The sequence below is a fragment of the Mytilus trossulus genome, chromosome 5 (genome assembly GCF_036588685.1).
Source record: "Mytilus trossulus isolate FHL-02 chromosome 5, PNRI_Mtr1.1.1.hap1, whole genome shotgun sequence".
In the NCBI taxonomy this organism is placed as follows: Eukaryota; Metazoa; Mollusca; class Bivalvia; order Mytilida; family Mytilidae; genus Mytilus; species Mytilus trossulus.
In genome coordinates, this window is record NC_086377.1 from 11,841,711 (window position 1) to 11,863,138 (window position 21,428).

Sequence of the window (21,428 nt, forward strand, 5' to 3'; positions counted from 1 at the left end):
AGGCATGATCACTGTCAAGGCCGTAAGGTGAACTATAGCGGTTGATTTCTGTAAACTCAGAGCTACATATATTATTTTAAAGATTTTCGTTCTAATAGGTTATGATTACTACTGGGCAACAAAAAAACACAAAAAAGACAATTTGGAACATCTCAGGAAAATCGAATCAATGAGAGATGTTTCTGATGAATCAGTTAAGTTTTGAAAAAAACAAACCCAGCTGTTTAGAGACATTTTAATAACAGAGTATAAGAACAAAGGACAACCGATATGTTGCAAAACTTCCTTGTAAGGAAGATTTCCCAATGTTGCTTAGTAGTCACAATTTTACAAAACCTTGTACATGTAATAGGGTTCTTGGACAGAATAAAAGGATTCGTCAAGTTCAAGATGCTTTATTCATACGACATAAATAAATTAACCCTGAAAGTACACAATTAACAAAACGTAAAACCATAGACAGTACAGTGTACAAAGGGATATAACTCTAAATCATAAAACGGAAAGTACATGTACAAAATACGATAAACTAGCTCTTTTCTGTACGAATACAACCAATACTATTTAAGTGTATATATTGTAATTATATGAATTCAATCAAACTCAATTATAAACCAAGTCAGGATTAATTACTACATATGTCCAATTATATTACGGTACTCATTCATAGATTTATGAATGAACTACAATTTCTTACTATAATGTTTACATGTAATAATTGACATACAGGTAACTACTATTCACAAGACACCAACAATACATATACTGAACTAAAATTAAATAGACAAACACAGACAATACAGTAAACTAAAAATACATGTAACACTGATCTTACCATGTATATGGTACAAAGGTCTATCTCCTGTTTGGAAACATCACCAGATTAATATAAAATGAAGATATTCTGGTCCTGTTAAAATACAAATATAACCTACATAAGTCTAATGAGCTAACTATATCAGCTAGCATTTATATAAACAATAAGTTTAATGTTCAGCAAACATTACTTTGGACCTTTTATAATAATAAAATAACTGTACCAATACATGTATCTCTGAGTTCATGGAAATACTTCTTTAAAATAAAATATCTATCATTCATGCACAATCATTCTGACTTATTCAAAATACATTTTCTCTCAGATTCAAACTAAAGGAATACTGTGCAAATATTAAAGACTTAGAAATATTAGTAACTGACCTGATTAATATGGAATAAGTGTCCAGAATATTAAACTATATAACTATTTTAAATATGGCTGCTACATGTAAAGCTTTCTCTCAAGGTATATCAAAAAGAGTGGCAAAACTATGAACTCAATGACTTTGACCAATAGTAGACAAGATAATCTGACACATGACTGACTGACTAATGAACCAGGAAAATAGAGTAAACTGTACTAGGAAGAAATAAGAGAATAGAAGAATTGATGAACTCTTAATATACATATAATAAAACTACTAATTAATATTAATTATTCTAAAAGAAAATAAATATTAATGCTTAACACTCTACCACATACACATGGAATAATGACATATTAAGTACGACCCAGTATCATATGATTCTGAGCCGTTAGCATTGCTAGTTCTTCTTATCCTCTGAACTACCGTTTTTCTGTATCCAAGGATAATTCCTATAAACCTGAATCATGGTCTACATCTACTCCATCATGTTATTTCCGATTTAACAGAATCGTCCACCAATTCATTTGTTTTCTTAAAGAATCAGTTTTCAAATCAACTTCTGATCTGATTGAATGATAACCATATTTTTTATGTAAATATTTTACTGATATTTGTATGATTAGAAGTTGTTTTTTTCAACCTTAAAAGGGGGAGGGCATTTTATTCAAGAGGGAAAGTCAAACTCGTAAATGGAAAATAAACTGACAAAGCCATGGCTTAAAAAATTTAAAAAATACACAAAAATTTAAAGCTTACTGTTCGGTGTGAGCCACGGCTCCGTGTTGAAGGCCGTACCTTGACTTATACTGGTTTACTTTTATAAATTGTTATTTGTATGGAAAGTTGTCTCATTGGCATTCATACTGTATCTTCCTATATCTACATAAGACACAACATAGAAAACTTAGGACTAAGCAACACGTGCCCACAAAAAAACAGTCGATGTCAGTCGATCTGGAAGGACAGCAGATCATGCTCCACATGTGGCACCTGGCGTGTTGCTTAAGTTATAACAAACTCGTCATATAATCTAATTCGGTAGGTTACATTCATAGTGAAAAGAGACGTGGATTGTTGTTACGACATAATGAACATATCTGATATAATCTGTGAAACGGTTATTTCAAAACGGTCAACATGCTCATGATGGTGTCCGCAAAATGAACAAACGGATGATTTCAACTTCACTATTTGGAAATCTTGGTCTTATAGCTTCCTTGTGAGCAGCAACCCTCTATCTAGAAAACCATAATAGAAAATACAAACTCGGGAATTCTGTAACAATAGGGAGATATATACTCCGTATGCAGGCGCTGCTGGAATGTTGCTTTATAGATATGGAAAGTTCACAAAAAGGGAAGCTAAAAATATCTCTTTTGTTGTTAAGATTGTTAACCAGTGGTTTGTTAAAATCTATTTCATAAATTGTATCCAAATTAGATTACGAACCGGACCTATGCTCTGACGGAGAGACATACGAACAGCAGTTATATATTTTCGAACGAAGTCTCATGCTGAGAGGGCAAAACAAGAACAGTATTTTATATATTTGATTTCGGAAGTGTACTTTAAAATAAATGTGTATCCATGCAGGGGTCGAAAACAATCTGCGACAAACTTGAAAGCCCCGCACCATATAGTTAGACTTTGAGCTCCAACGTGTTTTGAACGACAATTGTTATAAACAACACTCCAACTACTAGCTACATATAACCATATCGAGCATATTCGGAGTAACAGAAATGGTTATTTTATGTTGAGATTTTGGAAAATGAGCCTTTTCCATTAGATGGCGTTGCTTTGAAACTAATCATCATTATGATGCTACGTACAAGATATAAAATCGTAATTAAAATAAAACACGAAAACTTTGTCGAAGGTTTACTACCGAACAAAAAACGAACAAAATGCTGGAATGATGGATCTATAGACATAATAAAGCGGTTACAAGGCCAGTGTTTGATGTCTGCGAAACAGAAAAATCATATATGGTATTAACAAGTTTTATAGTTTATTTTGTTTAACAATATAAGAATATCTGCAATCATATTATCTAAAATATATTAGGGTTTTTCGCGGTTGAAATATACAATAATTTGAATCTACATAATCGTCATATGCACACGAAGATATACATCGTGAAAGATAGAATTGCTCAATTCAATTACAAATTATTTATATTTTGAGCGATAACTTACAGTTCCCCTGTGCATATTCAATCATCTCAAACTAAGTCGATGTAAAATAATGTTTTTACATGCATACAAGTTTGCATTCAGATTATTTGGAAAATTATTTGAAAAGTGAAACCAAATCAAAAGAACTCTTTTTTTAGCAACAGATTAACACAGTAGTATGTGTAGTGTAATAACTGTATTCATCAGAGTGTGAGAGTTTAAAGTTAGTTATATAAGTATGTGTAGTGTAATAACTGTATTCATCAGAGTGTGAGAGTTTAGAGTTAGTTATTTAAGTATGTGTAGTGTTATAACTGTATTCATCAGAGTGTGAGAGTTTAAAGTTAGTTATTTAAATATGTGTAGTGTTATAACTGTATTCATCAGAGTGTGAGAGTTTAAAGTTAGTTATATAAGTATGTGTAGTGTAATAACTGTATTCATCAGAGTGTGAGAGTTTAAAGTTAGTTATTTAAGTCTGTGTAATGTTATAACTGTATTCATCAGAGTGTGAGAGTTTAAAGTTAGTTATTTAAGTATGTGTAGTGTTATAACTGTATTCATCAGAGTGTGAGAGTTTAAAGTTAGGTATATAAGTATGTGTAGTGTAATAACTGTATTCATCAGAGTGTGAGAGTTTAAAGTTAGTTATATAAGACAGTATGTGTAGTGTTATAACTGTATTCATCAGAGTGTGAGAGTTGAAAGTTAGTTATATAAGTATGTGTAGTGTAATAACTGTATTCATCAGAGTGTGAGAGTGTAAAGTTAGTTATATAAGTATGTGTAGTGTAATAACTGTATTCATCAGAGTGTGGGAGTTTAAAGTTAGTTATATAAGTATGTGTAGTGTGATAACTGTATTCATCAGAGTGTGAGAGTTTAAAGTTAGTTATATAAAACAATTCCAAAGAACTGTGTGATGCAGCACGTTCGTGGTCAAAACAGCATTCTAGCAATGAAATACATTCTTAATAAAGGGCTGCGCTTTAGCGCATGATACGCCCGTTGCTCTTTTAGAAAAATGGAAAGGGAGCTTATGTCAATAGATATAAACAATTTATCAAAGTTGCATAAAATTTTGTAAAAGTGTTAGTTATTGTCCCAAAATTGGGAAATCCACTCTTTTTTAAGCATAAAAATTCATACCACGGAAATGTAAAATCGGAAATTTATAAAAATTGAAAGGGAGCTTACATCATTAGATATAAACAATTCACCAAAGTTTCATGGACATTGGTGAAAGCCTTTTTGAGTTATTGTCCGAAGTGTTAAAAATCCCCCTTTTTTATGAATAAAGCCCCATAAATTTAAAACTAAATATCTAAAATTTATAAAATTTGAAAGGGAGCTTACATCAATAGATATAAACAATTTACCAAAGTTTCATGGTCATTGTTGAAAGCCTTTTTGAGTTATTGTCCGAAGTGTTGAAAATCCCCCCTTTTTATGAATAAAGCCCCCAGAACCAAAACTTAAAATCTGAAATTAAAGAATTCCGAAAGGGAGCTTACGTTAATAGATATAAACAATTCACTTAAGTTTCATGGAAATTGGTGAAAGTGTTTTTAATTTATTGTTCGAAGTGTGGACGACGGACGGACAGACGGACGGACAACGGTATACCATAATACGTTCCGTCTAAAAGACGGGTGTTTAAAAACAGTTTATTGACTTTAGAGCAAACAGTTTCATAGTACATCATTTGAATGTAATTAAAATCTTTGCATAAGTCACAATAAAAAAAAGCATTTAAAACAGAAAACAGTATATATTGTTCACAGTCGTTTCATTTGATTGATTGATTGATTGTTGGTTGCTTAACGTCCAGTGGCAAATATTTCATGCATATTCAGGACGAGAACAAGTTCACAATAAATACAATAGGTAGGTTGATACAATAGAGGCCATCTGGGATGATGGTCGGAGAAATTTGGACTGCCACCGGAAAAGGAGGGTACATTGGATAGGGACATAAATTTTGCCTTGCAACAGGCCACCTACGGACCCCTCAAAGAGTTGTTGCAAGGGTTCTTAACGTGCAAAGAGCGTGGCACTCTCTTTACACGAGACATCGGATTTAACGTCCCCCTTCTGACCGGACGTGACTGCGAACTTGATACATCCCGCACAGCCAAACGGACGCCCCACTTCGGCAAGCGTTCTACTGCCGGTCGGGAGAAGACCAAGTGACCATATTTCTATACCCCAGTCACCCTTGGGGATCGTTTCATTTGAGGAAAGTTCCTGGATTATTTCTGTTTCTAGCAAATGTTTAGTTTCTAGTTGTCTCTTTACTGGACTTTATTCATCCAACTGCAGAAAAAAATATAATAGTGATTTTGAAATCATTAGAAACTTTTGTTGGTTTATTTGTTTAACTAAGCATTTATGCACGACTTAAATCAGCAGACACTATGGATTGTCTTCGCTTTCAATTATCTTATTGAACAATTATTGAGCCATACAAGTAAAAGCTTCCAATGTTCTAAAACTTCAATAAGAACTGCCTCTGTCCCTTGTACTAGTTTAACTATAGACTATGGTCGGGTTCTATGGTCGGGTTGCTGTTTCGTTGGCACACTGCACATTTCCATTCTCAATTTTACTATTTTTTAACAGTACACGCCAGTTTTAAATTGTTTTTATTGTTCCGTTGCTTTACTTTTATACATATTATAGTTCTGAGTTTATATTGTTCCGTTGCTTTACTCTTATACATATTATAGTTCTAAGTTTATATTGTTCCGTTGCCATACTTATATACATATGTTAGTTCTATGTTTATATTGTTCCGTTGCTTTACTCTTATACATATTATAGTTCTGAGCTTATATTGTTCCGTTGCTTTACTCTTATACATATTATAGTTCTGAGTTTCTCTCCGTTTTTGTTTGTGATCCAGATTTGTTTGAATTAAATCGATTGATGACTATCAAACAGCAGATACAACTGTTGCCTTTATTTAGTGTATATTTAATATATTTAATGTAAGTGTTGAAGTATTTTGCGTTCGACAAGTATGTATTCAGTATGATAACGTACCAATGTTTTCAAATATAAACGATTTGTAACAGAGACAGACATAAGACTGAAAAAGACAAAATAGTGTCCTCTAAGAGACCTACTTGTAGAATACAAGTTATGTAATGTATTAACATGTTATATCTTAAGAAAGCAACAAAAAGAGATTAAAGCAGGAAACTGCTGTTCTCTGCCTATTCGTTGCGACCAATGTGGTAATTTGACAAACGATTTCATAATCATTGTTGATCGAAAGTAGCAAACACATAGAAACGTGATAATCATTTGTAGGTCATATTAATTCTTTTAAAATAACGATCTCTACATCTTTGCATGACTTATACATGATATGTTCTGTCAAGCAATAGAAGAAAAATACTGATCAAAGTTTTATCTGCAGTACTTACCCTCCACATAAACAGCTAAAATGATAAATACCATATTAGCTAAAACAAGTAGCTCGGACCTACCGATCGAACTTATCAGCGATAGTTTTCATTTCTACATAACTTTACATATTTGATATATTTATCTTACAAGACGGTATTAAAGTGCCCATTACTTAAAGCCGTATGGTCAATTTATAAACCTCTGCTTATGATAGAACGTTTGTACTTGAAAGCTGTCTCATTGACAATATTTCTTTTTTATTTCTTTTTTCTTGTTAAATAATGTTTAGTTTAGGCGTAATGCATCTGGTTATTTTATCCACGTATATTTGATTTCCAGTACTTTAATTAATTCCCAGTAACATTGTTTCGTATGTTAGAATTAATTATCAAGTTGAACATTCCAACATACAAATTCATATTTTTCTAAACAAACTGCCTTTTGTCATATCTTTCATATAACAATAAATGCTCAAAGCTATCATTAATACTTATGGTTGGGTAAGTGACACTTAATGATAGAAGGTTATGACAATTGATATGTTGAAATTGTCAATAATACTATTCTCGTATTACATCATGTAAAGGACGAACATGGTGTTCATAAAGACAGTTATACAGCATACATGGACATTTAAGTAGCGAATTAAACTAGGGACATTGTCATCTTTTGTTTTAAAAACATTGACAATATCATACAGTTGTTTAAATAGTTTGGCAAAGGTGATTTGGATTATAATCTTTGAAAGACTACCTCACTTTTAATTTTATTTGGAAGCTCTAATATCGGTGTGATCCCTGGTTTTGGGTATGAATGCATATTCAATCGTTGTGATCGATGATTATATATTAAAATAAAGGTATCATAAAAGGTATCATAAAAGGTAGAAATAGAGAAAAGAACAACAAGCCATGTCATCAAACAAGTTGATGTAATCTTTACATAATTATTTCTTTAATTTTTAGAACTTGATTAATATTTTTCCATTATTTAACAACACCACACGCAACATTTACTTTCTGTTATCCATTCATTCTTTATGTTTTTGTGAAATTACAAAATTATACTGTTTGGTACATAATACTTACGGATAACTGAAAAAGAAAAAAAGATAAAAGTTTGAAATCTGAAGAATAACTTAGGATAATCCCGATACATAAAACAAGTCTTCACCAAATATCAGTTTATCAATTTGATTAAATAAAGTTAAGCATATTGCTTTAAATGCTAATTTTTTGCTCATGTTTTACTTAGATAAAACTTGGTCTACTTTAATGTGGGAGCTATTCAAACGAAGCAAAAATATAAAAAATGACAATGGTGAACATGTATATCTTCTTAATAACATGTAAATGGGATTTCAAACCGTTTTGTTTTCTCTTTTGGGGATTACACAACACATTGAGTGTATCAACTTTTTTATGTGTCTTGTTTCTAATGATGCCCACTGGTAAATTATATCCAAATCACTGTTACAGAAGTAAAACATAACAAGTATGTCTTATTATTCCGCCTTATCAATTACACGTTAGTGCTTTTAAAAAAAAGCGCTACGGACGTATACAATGTCTAGGCCGGGTGTGTGTGTGTTTTTTTTAAAAGTCAAAATTATAATGGAAATGCACAATATATAAAACTGCCGCCATTTTTCTCATCACATGATAATAAAATACTGAAAGTACTTGATTCAACATTAAACACTGATATGTGTTATATTTATTTTCTCCATAGAGTTATGTTAGGTTTTATAATAAATAACAACCTAAATTGCCATAATGTTTTTTTTTCAATTCAGAAATTATAAGTTTGTCGATATGATTGTGGTGAATGTTTGTTTAAATATAAATCATATGATCCAAAAACATGAATTGCCAGCTCGTACTAGACCATACGCGTATACTCATACGGTCCGACCGTACGCATATGGTCGGACCGTATGAGTATACGTATACTCATATGATCTTGAACATATATAAATCAATTGCTTTTACTTGTTCTGGTAACGACAACCTATTGATGAGTAGTTGCTGCATAGTCCGGAGCACACTATTCTTTTTTTTTGGGGAAAAATCAATTAATTTAGAGGTATCATAAAGCACAAGATGAAAACCCGCAATAGGGTGACGTTAGAATACTGTCAATATTGTTAGCGTAAACACTACATTTAGGTTTCCACCAACCTAAATGAATAAGCACCCGCTTCGAGCTTTTAAATCTATGTCTTGAATATTATAATCAAATTGTGAAATGGTATGAAATAATTATGAAATTCAGGATCTATTTTTTAAGCTCGAAGCGTTTGCTTATTTATGCAGGATGCCGTTAATAATCTTCAACAATAATTGGTAATTCAAAAAAACAACACAGATACCAACCAATTTGAAAACATCTTCTCCACTACCTTCTCTTTAAAATGTATGCTTATTCTTTTATAATACTACTGTAGTAACACCTGTGTATATACATATATTAGTATTATTTGATACATTGCATATATAACTGTACGCTATACTTATCTGTTTGTTACTAGACACTTACAAGCTGAAAAAAATAAAAACATAGAGCATACCATTTAGCAATGATTTATTAAAATTACAATGAAATTAATGTAATATTTAGCAAAGTGATTGCAGAACATGTTGGGATGACAGCTTGTTCTTTCTATCAGATTAATGATTTAGTATTAGTCATAATTCATACATTGACGCACGTCTTTGATAATTATATTATTTCAATGATTGTTTTATTGTTTTATTTAACTATTCTACTACCATCAATGCATCGAAAATCTTATATTGTGAATTGCATCTATAATTGTACGCTATACTTATATCTTTGCTACTTGACACTTACTGGCCGAAAAAAAAATCTAATAAGTAATTATAAAATACAGCATACAACAACCAATTCAGCAATGCATTGCACCCATTTTAAATGGAATTTATTGAATAAGTAGTATCGAGATAGAAGAACATTTTATGATGACAGTTTGTTATGTCAGATTATTGAAAAGTATAGTCATCAATAATGCAAAATATTGAAATGTGATATTTGTTTAGTTTGTCACTTTATACATTTAAAATATGTAAATAAACCGTGGTTTAATCATCCTCAAACAAGCTGACGTTATGTCGGTATAATCATATTGATGTACGTTCTTTATGGACATAACTTCAACAGTTTGGGTTAATATACGTGATATGATTTAAACATTTCTGCTTTAGGCATCTCCAATGAACGTTAATCACAGCGCATGAAATAACATAAGGTATTTTGTATCCTGTTGTTTGATTTTAATTTTGAAGAGGTGTTTGCCACGGCATTGTCAGTGTACATGACCAATGAGTTTGAATGTCCCGTTGACATCTTCAACCTCTTTTGTAGATATAACGCACGTCTATCTTATATCATATGAATGGCATCATTATTGTTTTATTTACACCTTGGTATAAATATATTTTAAATAATAAATATAATTGTGAGCTGTATTTATCTGTTTGCTACTTGAGACTTACCCGTACTTGCTGAAAAATTAAAGTAATCATCAATGGAAATAATTTAATAAGTAGTGCAGTATACGTAGACTATTTTGAGACTGCTTATTGCTCTGTGAGAATATTGAAAAGTGAAGTCATTAATCATCCCATGTGTGATGTTTTGTTTTATCATATTTTATTATAGCCTTTGGGATGATTTAAAGTTATGCATGAGGCTGAATTAGACATTTAAAGATATGTCTGAGGTGTTTATAGTTGAATGAGACATTTTAAGTTATGCCCGAGGTGTTTATAGTTGAATGAGACATTTTAAGTTATGCCCGAGGTGTTTATAGTTGAATGAGGCATTTTAAGTTATGCCTGCGATGTTTATCTTTAGATGAGACATTTCAATTTATGTCTAAGGTGTTTATAGTCAGATTAGACATTTAAGGAGTTTAAATTTTCGCGCCTTCTGCGCAAAAAGTTGCGCATCTGATATCGACATTCGATCTGTTGTCGTAAATAAAATACTTTGTACCAAGATGAAAATAAAACAAAATTCTCTTCATTATGTTCTTCAATTAATCGGATTCACTTTTTATATTGAAAAAAATTTCAAATACACATCTTTTAATAATAACATTTGGCAGTGATCACTTCCGGCATGCACGGAAATGCAAAAATGGAGACAACAAAAGACGTGGAGATGTTTACATTGCTGAACGGTGAACTGCTTTTTACAATAACTAACTTGCTGCTTAGAAAATATAGAACATGAGCAGCATTTTGGTGTACTATGAGGCAGTTTCACATAAATCACATACATAGAACGAAGCCTCGTGTTGACCCGTCGACAGAAGAAGAAAAAGGTATAATTTCATTTTTAATGCGACTATCGTAATATCTTTATATGTCGTCTGCCTCCTAGAAATGCCTACCACCAGGGGTGCTAAAGGGCGCTTTTCAACTAAGAAACCCGTAGAAAGAATAAATAACTTTATTGAAAGTAGACGAAAAGTTAAAACACAACCAAAGAAGTTCTCTGTCTCAGACATAGTTTTAGAAGACCACCCTTATTTTGTTTCATCATAACTGTAAACATCATCTACATGAACGAAATATCCTCCTGAAACCAACAAAAGCTATCCTGAGCATGACAGAGATGATTTATTTAATGAATATATTCCATCTGATCTTGTCCCCCTAGACCATTGTAGATTCCTGTGTGAATTAGAGTATTTGGCTAGTCAGCTGAAAAGCTGTATCCGGTGTAACAAACCCCTTCATTTGCACGATGCCAGGGGTGTTAGATGCTATGGTGTTTCAGGAATTTTGTATATTGTCTGCCATAGACCAATATGTGGTCGTTTAAACAAAATTAAATTAGGGAAGACGCATTACCCTGGTGAAAACAAGAAAGGCCTAGGTGTATTTGATGTCAACACTAAAATAGCTACAGGTTAACATGCATTTAAAAATGTTTAATTTTATGTTTATAAGTCAACAGTAATGGACATGGTTTCCGGTCGTTCCGGCCCCAAACCGATCCGGCCCCAAGTCAATCCGGCCCCAAGTCGATCCGGCCAAAGTCGATCCGGCCCTAAGTCGATATGGCCCCATAGTAAAATATGAACTATATTGATTTTGAAGGAATTTGTGACAAATTTTAACAGTACAAATGGAAATTGCAAAAAGTGTCGGGATGACAACACTCAACAGGTAAGAGAGGTATTGTTTGGAGTACCAGTTAAATAACTATTTGAAATTGATACGAGCATGACTAATGTTATTGTGTCTGCTTTTATAGCAGCTTCAAGGAAGCTATTAAACTAAGATTTCCAAATGGTGAAGTTGAAATCATCCCTTCGTAAATTTTACGGACGCCATCACGAGTTGGCTGACCCTTATGGAATAACCCTTTTAAAAATGATATCGGATATGTTCCTTACGTCGTAACTACAATCCCCTTCCCTTTCATGAATTTGATCTACCAAATTAGACTATTTACCGGATTTGTTATCACATAAGCAACACGACGGGTGCCACATGTGGAGCAGGATCTGCTTACCCTTCCAGAGCACCTGAGATCCCCCCTAGTTTTTGGTGGGGTTCGTGTTGTTTATTCTTTAGTTTTCTATGTTGTCATGTGTTATATTGTTTGTCTTTTTGTCTTTTTCATTTTTAGCCATGGCGTTGTCAGTTTGTTTTAGATTTATGAGTTTGACTGACCCTTTGGTATTTTTCGTCCCTCTTTTTCAACATATTTTAAAATATGAAGGTTTTTTTTTTCCATGATAAGTTTGAATATAATGGCGATTTTTATTTTATATAGTTCATTCACAGAAAAGCTAAATTAATATTTACAGTCCGATGGAACCTATAAAATTTAACTCATCATAATGACTTGTTTAATCAAATCATTAGTCTGTAATTGGTTTGTTTATTCAACAATTGTCTGATGATTGTGAACTAAGGTAATGTCACTCGTAATCACTTAATTCAATCAAATCCTGATTAATTAAAGTTACGTTATCAATTTCAATTCTTTATTACTTTGCCGTAAGTGCCTATATTTAGTCTGATTTTCAAAAATAATCTTATTTGTTATTTATAATTTAACGGCATATTTCTTTCATTTCAACCATTCATTGAAGTTTTTACACCTAAAAATCATAAAACGGCGAAATTGTGTCCACAGCGAATATGAGCGCCCCACTTTGCAATTAATATATATCTTTATTTTTGTTTCTTATAAACATATTTTTTTTTGGGGCCGGATCGACTTTACATTTGGGCCGGATCGACGTTGAGCCGGATCGACGTTGAGCCGGATCGACTTACAAAGGGGCGAGTTGACTGACCTTATTTCAGAGTGATGTTTACCCTTTTCATAAATGGTGCAAGTTTAACAACCCATTTTCGCTGGTAGTCGGCACAAACCAGACTGAGACTCAACTTGCAAAAATCGGGAATGTTGATATTGGAGGCGAAACCGAAATGTAGTATTGATAGGAACATCATAAACAAGTACATGAATTACACATATACACTCCTACAATAACAAATTACAGCTCTCACACTATGTACAAAAATTCAACTGCAAATATAGTCAAACTCACAATATTTACATTCAAAGAAATCAAATATCCCAAAACAACTGTCACCATGAAAACGGCTAGAACGTTATCAATCCTCGACAAAAAAAAGAGAATAACACTGATATTCTCGATTTGATATTCCTATATATAAGCATTTTCTCATTTGAATATAAGCATAAACCTTTTTTATGGTGCGTTCTGTCACGTCCGCGATATGTTCTATAAATAGAATTTGGAAATGAAAGTACTAACTACTATTTTTAAACAAATAATTAGTATTAAAAAAGCATGAAAGGAATAGAGTTCGATAGGTGCCTGTGTGACATAAAATTTGTGAAATATAATGTAGGAAATTACTGCTAACGGGTAAGCAAGAGAAAGGGACAATAAACTTAAACGAAAATCGAAATGTGGATGGGGCATTTTGTATACACGGACAAACGGGAAGTAAAACTGTTTTTCAAAATGAACGAAAATTTAAAAAAAAGTTGCTTTTCAATTAATTTGAATTGAATGGAAGATTGTGAATTACAAGCTTCCAGCATGAAAAAAACCCGACAAGGGATAAGTAGAAATCCGCTGCATGAACATTACTCTCTATCGCCACTTCAAAAATAAAATAATAAGCAAAGTACATATATTATACTGAATTTTGGGAAATGTCTGCGTGCATCAATTTATTAATTTTAAATGCACCAATTATCGGAACTTCACTTTTTCGATGTCACTTGATACTCTATGTATGCATGTGCAAATGCAGCTATACAATTTATTTTGCTAAATGTATTTCTTCTCACCGGTAATTGTAGCACATATTTAAACTATGCAAACAATTCTAAAGTACGAACAGGAATATTGTTGGCATAAATCACGAGTTACAGAATGCCGTTGGCGATTTCAAATCGCTACCACATCTTTTGTTGAAAATTCACTCGAAGGCGGTTCTTCAAAATCACATGCAGCTTTTTTATTCAGTATATTGTTGGTTTGATCATTACAGTTCACAAAATCTAGACTGGATACATTTATCAGAAGTCATGTAATGTGTGTTCAAAGTCTGTGTTGAACGATTTATATATAAGTAACACATACATAAGCTAAGTTGGAGATATATCAGATTGTTACCCTGAAAAAACATTGTCAACCGCGGCGCATCTTCGCCAAGATAGCGTGAGTGGATCGTAACCCTTGGCTAGCGAAAATGATTGCGGCGCAACTAAGTAACAAAAACCCAAAAAAATAAATAAGTTGGTATTTATATACATTTGTTTTTAAATATTCACTTCTCTGCACTGTCCTTGCTATAATATTTGAACAAAACCAACGATAGGAAAAAAGTAGGGATAGTATGCATAAAACTTTGAAATAGTCTTTTTGTTTGGCTTTTGTCTATAATAAGCATTTATCCCAGATCACTTTTCGTGTCAAATTAAACACACCATTTAAGTTTGCAAATGAAAGTACTATTTGGATCGAAGTATATGTTCAGACTGCTTGTGTCGTGTTCTCGTGCCATTGAAACATAATTGTATACATCCTGTCGGTGGAATAAAACTTTAAAGTGTTTTTTAAGAACCCGCCATAGAGGAGGGGGAATTCATTTTTTTCACTTATTCGTTTTTCCGTCCGTCCAAACATTTATTTCTGTTCTCGAATTTTAGTTTGCCTCAACCAAATGTTCAAAACTATACACAATTCTCATTACCACAAAACACAGACCAAATGAGTAGCATCACTTTTACATTTTTTTTTTAGTTATGTCACTTTATAACAGTATATGCAAGCGCAGGTATCACATTTCCCCATTCATTAACTATTGTTTGTCTGTTAGTCTGTTGGCCTTTTTTTCTTTTTTTCCCCAATGGCATTGTCAGTATGTTTTTGGTTTGTAAGTTTGAATTTCCAGTTGGCCTGTACATTTCGCATCTCTTAATGTGGAGCAGCAAAGTTGAGGTCGAAAATGTGAACATTGAATGTATATTTTCATTCGGAGAGTCTATTATAATGACGTATCTTTTATTGTTTCTGTTACTTAAATATGTTTATAAACATACTATAAAAAAAATTAAAATGTCTTTGACACTGTGTTTAATCGTTCCAGAAACACGATATAAACACAGAATATCGTATATTCACTGAAAAAAAGGTTATCAATCATTTTTCAGACATGATTATATGCTCTATAGCGCAGCCAAACAAATTATAATGAAGCAGATGTTGTCCTTACAATTCTGCTGAAATAGCCTTGACGTTGCGTTATCCTTTCAGCGACGTCATGCTTTTTTTTTTCTCTTTTCCCTTCAGCAACACCCTTTCAACGGCTAATATATAAAAAGGGAATTCGATAACCCACTGAAAAATATATATCAAAAGACAAGAAAATAATACCTTAAAACATTTCATTTTTATAGAAAAATCGTAGGATTGGTTTAAACTCCATAATAACTTAAGCTTGAAATTTCTTATTTTTGGTTCAAATTTGACGTTATGTCTATGTACTTTATGGTGTTTCCTAACAATTTTCAAATGTCTAGAACTCAGAAATTACGATCGGTGATCAACTTACTTTTTTCGATTTTCATTATCTTTTTATAAGTTCTACGTGTATGCAATTTCTTTTAAAAATCGCCGGACAAGCTTTTTACGTATTTGTTACCTTAAGTAATTAATCTTCAATAATGAGTTCTGAAGAAGACAATATTATGATATCAAATGTCATAACGTTGAAGGTTTTCTATAGATTAAAAGGATATTATTTCATAATCAACAGAAATATATTGAATTAACAGTAATTATTAGCGTGTCACATTATTGTGTGTCAGTTGGAAATTCGCTCCGTCAATCTCAGATCAATTGGGGTCTTTATTGTATAGATTCTGTATGAATGCTTCTCCATCATAAAAAAATACTGACTGCCGTGGTACGACCAAAAGTAACAAATTGACGTAAAGCATACAAAATATATCAAACAATAGAGATTTTATGTCATTAATGCTGTTATACATTATGTACTGATTTCTTATGTCATCTTTAAGACAAATTTTTGGTAACTGAATTGGTTTAGTCGAATCAATTATTTTCAATTTAATTAAATTATATGCCACAGAACAAAAAAAAATCGTCTTCAAACAAAATTCTTTTTGTTGGTATTTTGTTCCACGTTTTATTTGTCTTTCTTACATTGTTTTACATATAACCCTTCTGTTGAGTTTGCGTTTACAATTTGACATAGATCATATGTGTTCACTTGTAATAATATGTATTTTCATAGAATTAGGCCATTTCAATAAAATATTCCATAGTGCGTCTTTCTTTGTTGATGATACACTATTGTCTGAATTAATAGTGATGGTTTTTACCTATAGCAAAGTTTAAACTCGCTGCACTTCTTTGCACCTATCCTAAGTCAGTGTAATGTTGTTCAGTGGTTTTCATTTGTTGATGTACTTCATCAGTGTTTTTCGTTTATCGTATTTAATATAGATTTGACTGTTGATATGAATTACATAAATGATCAACTACTCGTTTATGATAAAAAAAAAAAGAAAGGACCACCCTGATATGCACTATACCGATGGCTTCACAACTGAAGAAGGTACTGATATTTGTGAATTCAAAAGTACAAAACATATTAAGTATATGTCGAAAAAATAATAACGCTCTTGTATACAAAGCTACATAAGCTGGTTATATTAGAATGTTTCGTTCAACGTATCAAACATGAATTATTCGATCCATGTCAAATTTATAAAACGATCCTTTCGGGAGATTTTAGAGATCATTCCACTTCGTATTTTATTTGACGTTTAAATATTTTTGATTCGAGCGTCCTTGATGAGTCTAGCGCGTCTAGCTGAAATATAAAATTCTAACTCTGGTATCTATGATGAGTTTATTAACATTGCTTTGGTAAAGGTGGTATGGGTGTCTTCCTCGATCTTGATTTGTAAAAAACAGAGAATCAAAGGTCCAGATTTTCTATCAAGTTAGCAAGAATGCACATATTTAATGTGAACTTTTATTTAAAAGAACCAATTTATAAGAATGTAACTTATAAATATTACCATTTTTGCACATATTGATTATTTTTGGTTGTTTTGAAAAAATAATTAATTTGCATTTTAAGAGGAGGTAACTCTATAACAGTGCATTTTCTGAAGGATTCTACATGGAAATTTCCTATTTTGTATTTTAGCTGGAAAAAACGTACGGTGACCCTTTCTTTTCTTTTGATATTCTCAAAGCATTGTCTGAAAGCTGTCTTTTCCTTAAGTATTTAACAATTCTATCATTTTGTTTAGTTTCTAATTACAAAATGGTGTTTTTTCCTGTTTTTTCCCATATGAAATGTGTCATTTTGTCACGTCCTGTAGCTTGAGAAAATGCGCGGTGACCTATCACTTTTATTATATTTTTCAACATATATAAATAGATACTACGTTTTGGCGATGTATCAACAATTTCTATCATTTCTATTTTAGACTCCCATACTACTTAAGTGATTCTCAGTTTTTAGTTTTCAATGCAGATTTTGTGAAACCGTCCATCTGTTCGCTGTTTATATGCCATTGCAATGTCAGGTTATTTTGTCATGAGTTTAGAATATAAACTAAACTCTTTTTTCTTTTTATCTAACTATAAGGGTTTATAGACATCTGCAAAAACTGTCTTGCACCTACGATTAGGATTTCAATTACACTTACAGGTAGCATTTAGATCTTGGGCTTTCTCAATGTGTAAAAGTAAACCGTCGATCCAATACAATGTAACGATGGGGATGTTTTTACTGTAGTTAAACAATGATTTATTTGCAACAATGTGTTAACATTAATCATTGTATACGGTGTTAACTAAGGTTGAAAATGCTGCAAACGTACAAAGTATGATAGAATGAATTAACATTACTTTAGAAATAAATTTAACCTGAAACACACAAAATATCGCAGTTGTCGTTGCAGTTGATAAATTATTGATTGTTGATTGTTGGTTGCTTAACGTCCAGTGGCAAATATTGCATGCATATTCAGGACGAGAACAAGTTAACAATAAATACATTAGGTAGGTTGTTGTAATAGAGGCCATCTAGGATGATGGTCGGGGAAATTTGGACTGCCACTAGAAAATGAGGGTATATTGGATATGGACAGAAATTTTGCCTTGCAACAGGCCACCTACGGACCCCTCAAAGAGTTGTTGCAAGGGTTCTTAACGTGCAAAGAGCGTGGCACTCTCTTTACGCGAGGTATCGGATTTAACGTCCCCCTTCTGACTGGACGTGACTGCGAACTTGATACATCCCGCACAGCCAAACGGACGCCCAACTTCGGCAAGCGTTTTACTGCCGGTCGGGAGAAGACCAAGTGACCATATTTCTATACCCCAGTCACCCTTGGGGTGAGTTGATAAATTATGACACTTGCTAAAAAAAAAGTCAGCAATACTTTGTGTAAGCTAAAGAAAGGTTCAATAAACCATGGAGCATGTTTATGCTAATACATACTTCCTCTCTTTATAGTGTTGTAAAGAGAATAAGGGAATACAGCGTTATTGAGCGATTTTTTCAGCATGAAATTTCACTTGCCGTTTGGTATAATTTTGAATTATTTTTTTTTCCTGAATAGAACAAACACTTTTTGTCTACGTTTTTGGTTTCAATAGAAAAAATTTGAAAAAAACCAGTTATCGTCGAACTTTCTTTGTCGGAAATATATTTAAAACTGTCCGCCAGACTCAGTTGAAATGTAAAATAGCTGTTCCAAAATAGCAAAACTTCGCTATTTATGTTTTCAACAGCAACAAACAGAAAATGACAAACGAGTTCCAAGTTGTTTCCTTCATTCAATTGTTATAAAAAGATCTTGGGAATCATAAAGTATGGACAGTTTTTTTTCGTGGTGTCGATAATTATCCTCAATGACCATAAGTGGAACTGGTTTCCTGGAAAACATGACCTAAATTTAACCCCTGTTTCGAGACTGGTACTATTTTCATAGAATTGTAATATAGCGTGCGTTGACGACGCAGGGGTCGACCAGGCCATTTTCCAAAGAGAATTTCAACCCACAATAAAAGGGGGGAGGGGAAGCGATCAAATGTCCCTAATCAAAAGTCTTGTGATCTACAATAAAAGAGGTGTTCTAACCCCCAGAACAGCTTGTGATTTCTCACTGCGACGTTGTTCATTTCAACACAAAGTTTATACGCAAATCTATTCAATTGATTGTTAGGGATAAAAAAAAATCAAAAGGATAGCAAGCGAGAGGAAATTGTTAAAAACATGTATTTAAGTCGGTAAAGCAACAGTTGCGGGAACACAGTTGTAATCGCGCAGTAGAGTATCATCTGAACATTATTTAACTGGTTTTTGTATACTAACCATTGTATTAAAAGTACCCTGTTTCGCTGGGAAAGTATAATTCTCCTGCTGGTAATATATAATTATATATATATCATACATCTATCTACACACTCTGTCCTAATAAACCCTTGTCTACAAATATATACCTGTGTGCGGTCCTGATATAAAAAAGCGTTAAATTTCGGACAAATGAAATTTAACGTTTGCTGACATCTTCTTTTTTTCTATAGAAAACACCACTTGCGATTATGTATATGTATATGTATTGTTATTGTATTTTTTATTGTCACCTGAAATTGTACGTGTAATTCTAGGCATAGACCTTGTTTCCACAAATGTCTTATACTAACATGATTATAATTCTTAAACCAATATGACAAATGAGTAACATTCACAATGCTATCTTTGTAAGAAGGTTCCTTGCATTGATTAACTACGTAACAAATTATATACAAATGTTTGATGAGTGATTAAAATTTAGAAAACGATCTTCATATCTTTCGTGAGATTTTGAGAGCATTCAGATTGCTGGGTTAAGTGATTCTCAGTTTGGTGAGTTGTTCACATCTCATTCTAACACACACGATAAGTGCTTGATTTATTGCAAAGAACTTGTGTTTAGTTGTGGATTGGTAGATTGAATGTCATATTAATGGTGCCATAACATTTCTCTATTTGTTCAGTTGTTTTTTTTTTTTTTTTATGTTTTATGGAAGATTTAATCCGTCAAATATAAACACAGAGGAAGTGAATTGAAGAAGCATACTCCAAATTCATATTAATATCTATACATTGTTCATTTACTGAAGTAAGCAAATATGGTGCATGTAATGGAATAACTTATTATAAGTAAACACAATTCGATAACAAAAATATTATTGTTAACCAATTACATGTGTTGTTTAGGTAAAACTAGAATTATACATAAGTCAATATCAAAATAACAAATAAAAATCAAGACTTTTATTTGCCAATTATTCATCTTTATCAATCTTTTTGTTCTTTCTGTTTCTGCGTACTCTAGTGCAATTTTACACCATGTATATGGACCATACACCTGAAATACAGAGGAAATAACATAAATGTTTTGCTAATTTAATTCATAATCATTTTTAAGACAGACAGCTAGATACCATAAACGTACTACTATACACAAGCCAGAGTCTTAGCTTGATTTGCTATATGATATAAAAACTAAACTCACGAAAAAAGGTCATTTATTCAAAATCATAAAATGCAAAAAATACATTTTGCAAATAAAACATTTGACATAAAAGTTCATATTTAATATGAAATAATAATACATAATTACTACGAAATTACATCAACTTATATCATGTCAATTGAATAAATGACAAAGAATAGCAAAGGTGGGGAGAAAAACCTGCCACAAATCCACTCTTTGGCTTAAAGAGTGGATCTCAAATCCACTCTTAGGCTAAAAGAGTGGACCCCCCACCCGAGGACTCTGGCTACGTGAATACAATTATATATGACTTGAAAAAAAATTACATTCACAAACATGTACACCAAACAAATATCACTTTATTATGTAAAACGTTTCCACATTTAGCAGAAATATTTAAAGTTCCTATTTTCATATACCAAGATATTACTCTAAAATTATCTCTTACTGGTAAAATTGATTAAAGGTGTAAATCTTATTCCGACCAGGATCACATCAATTAAATTACAATAGAATCGCAGTTACAATG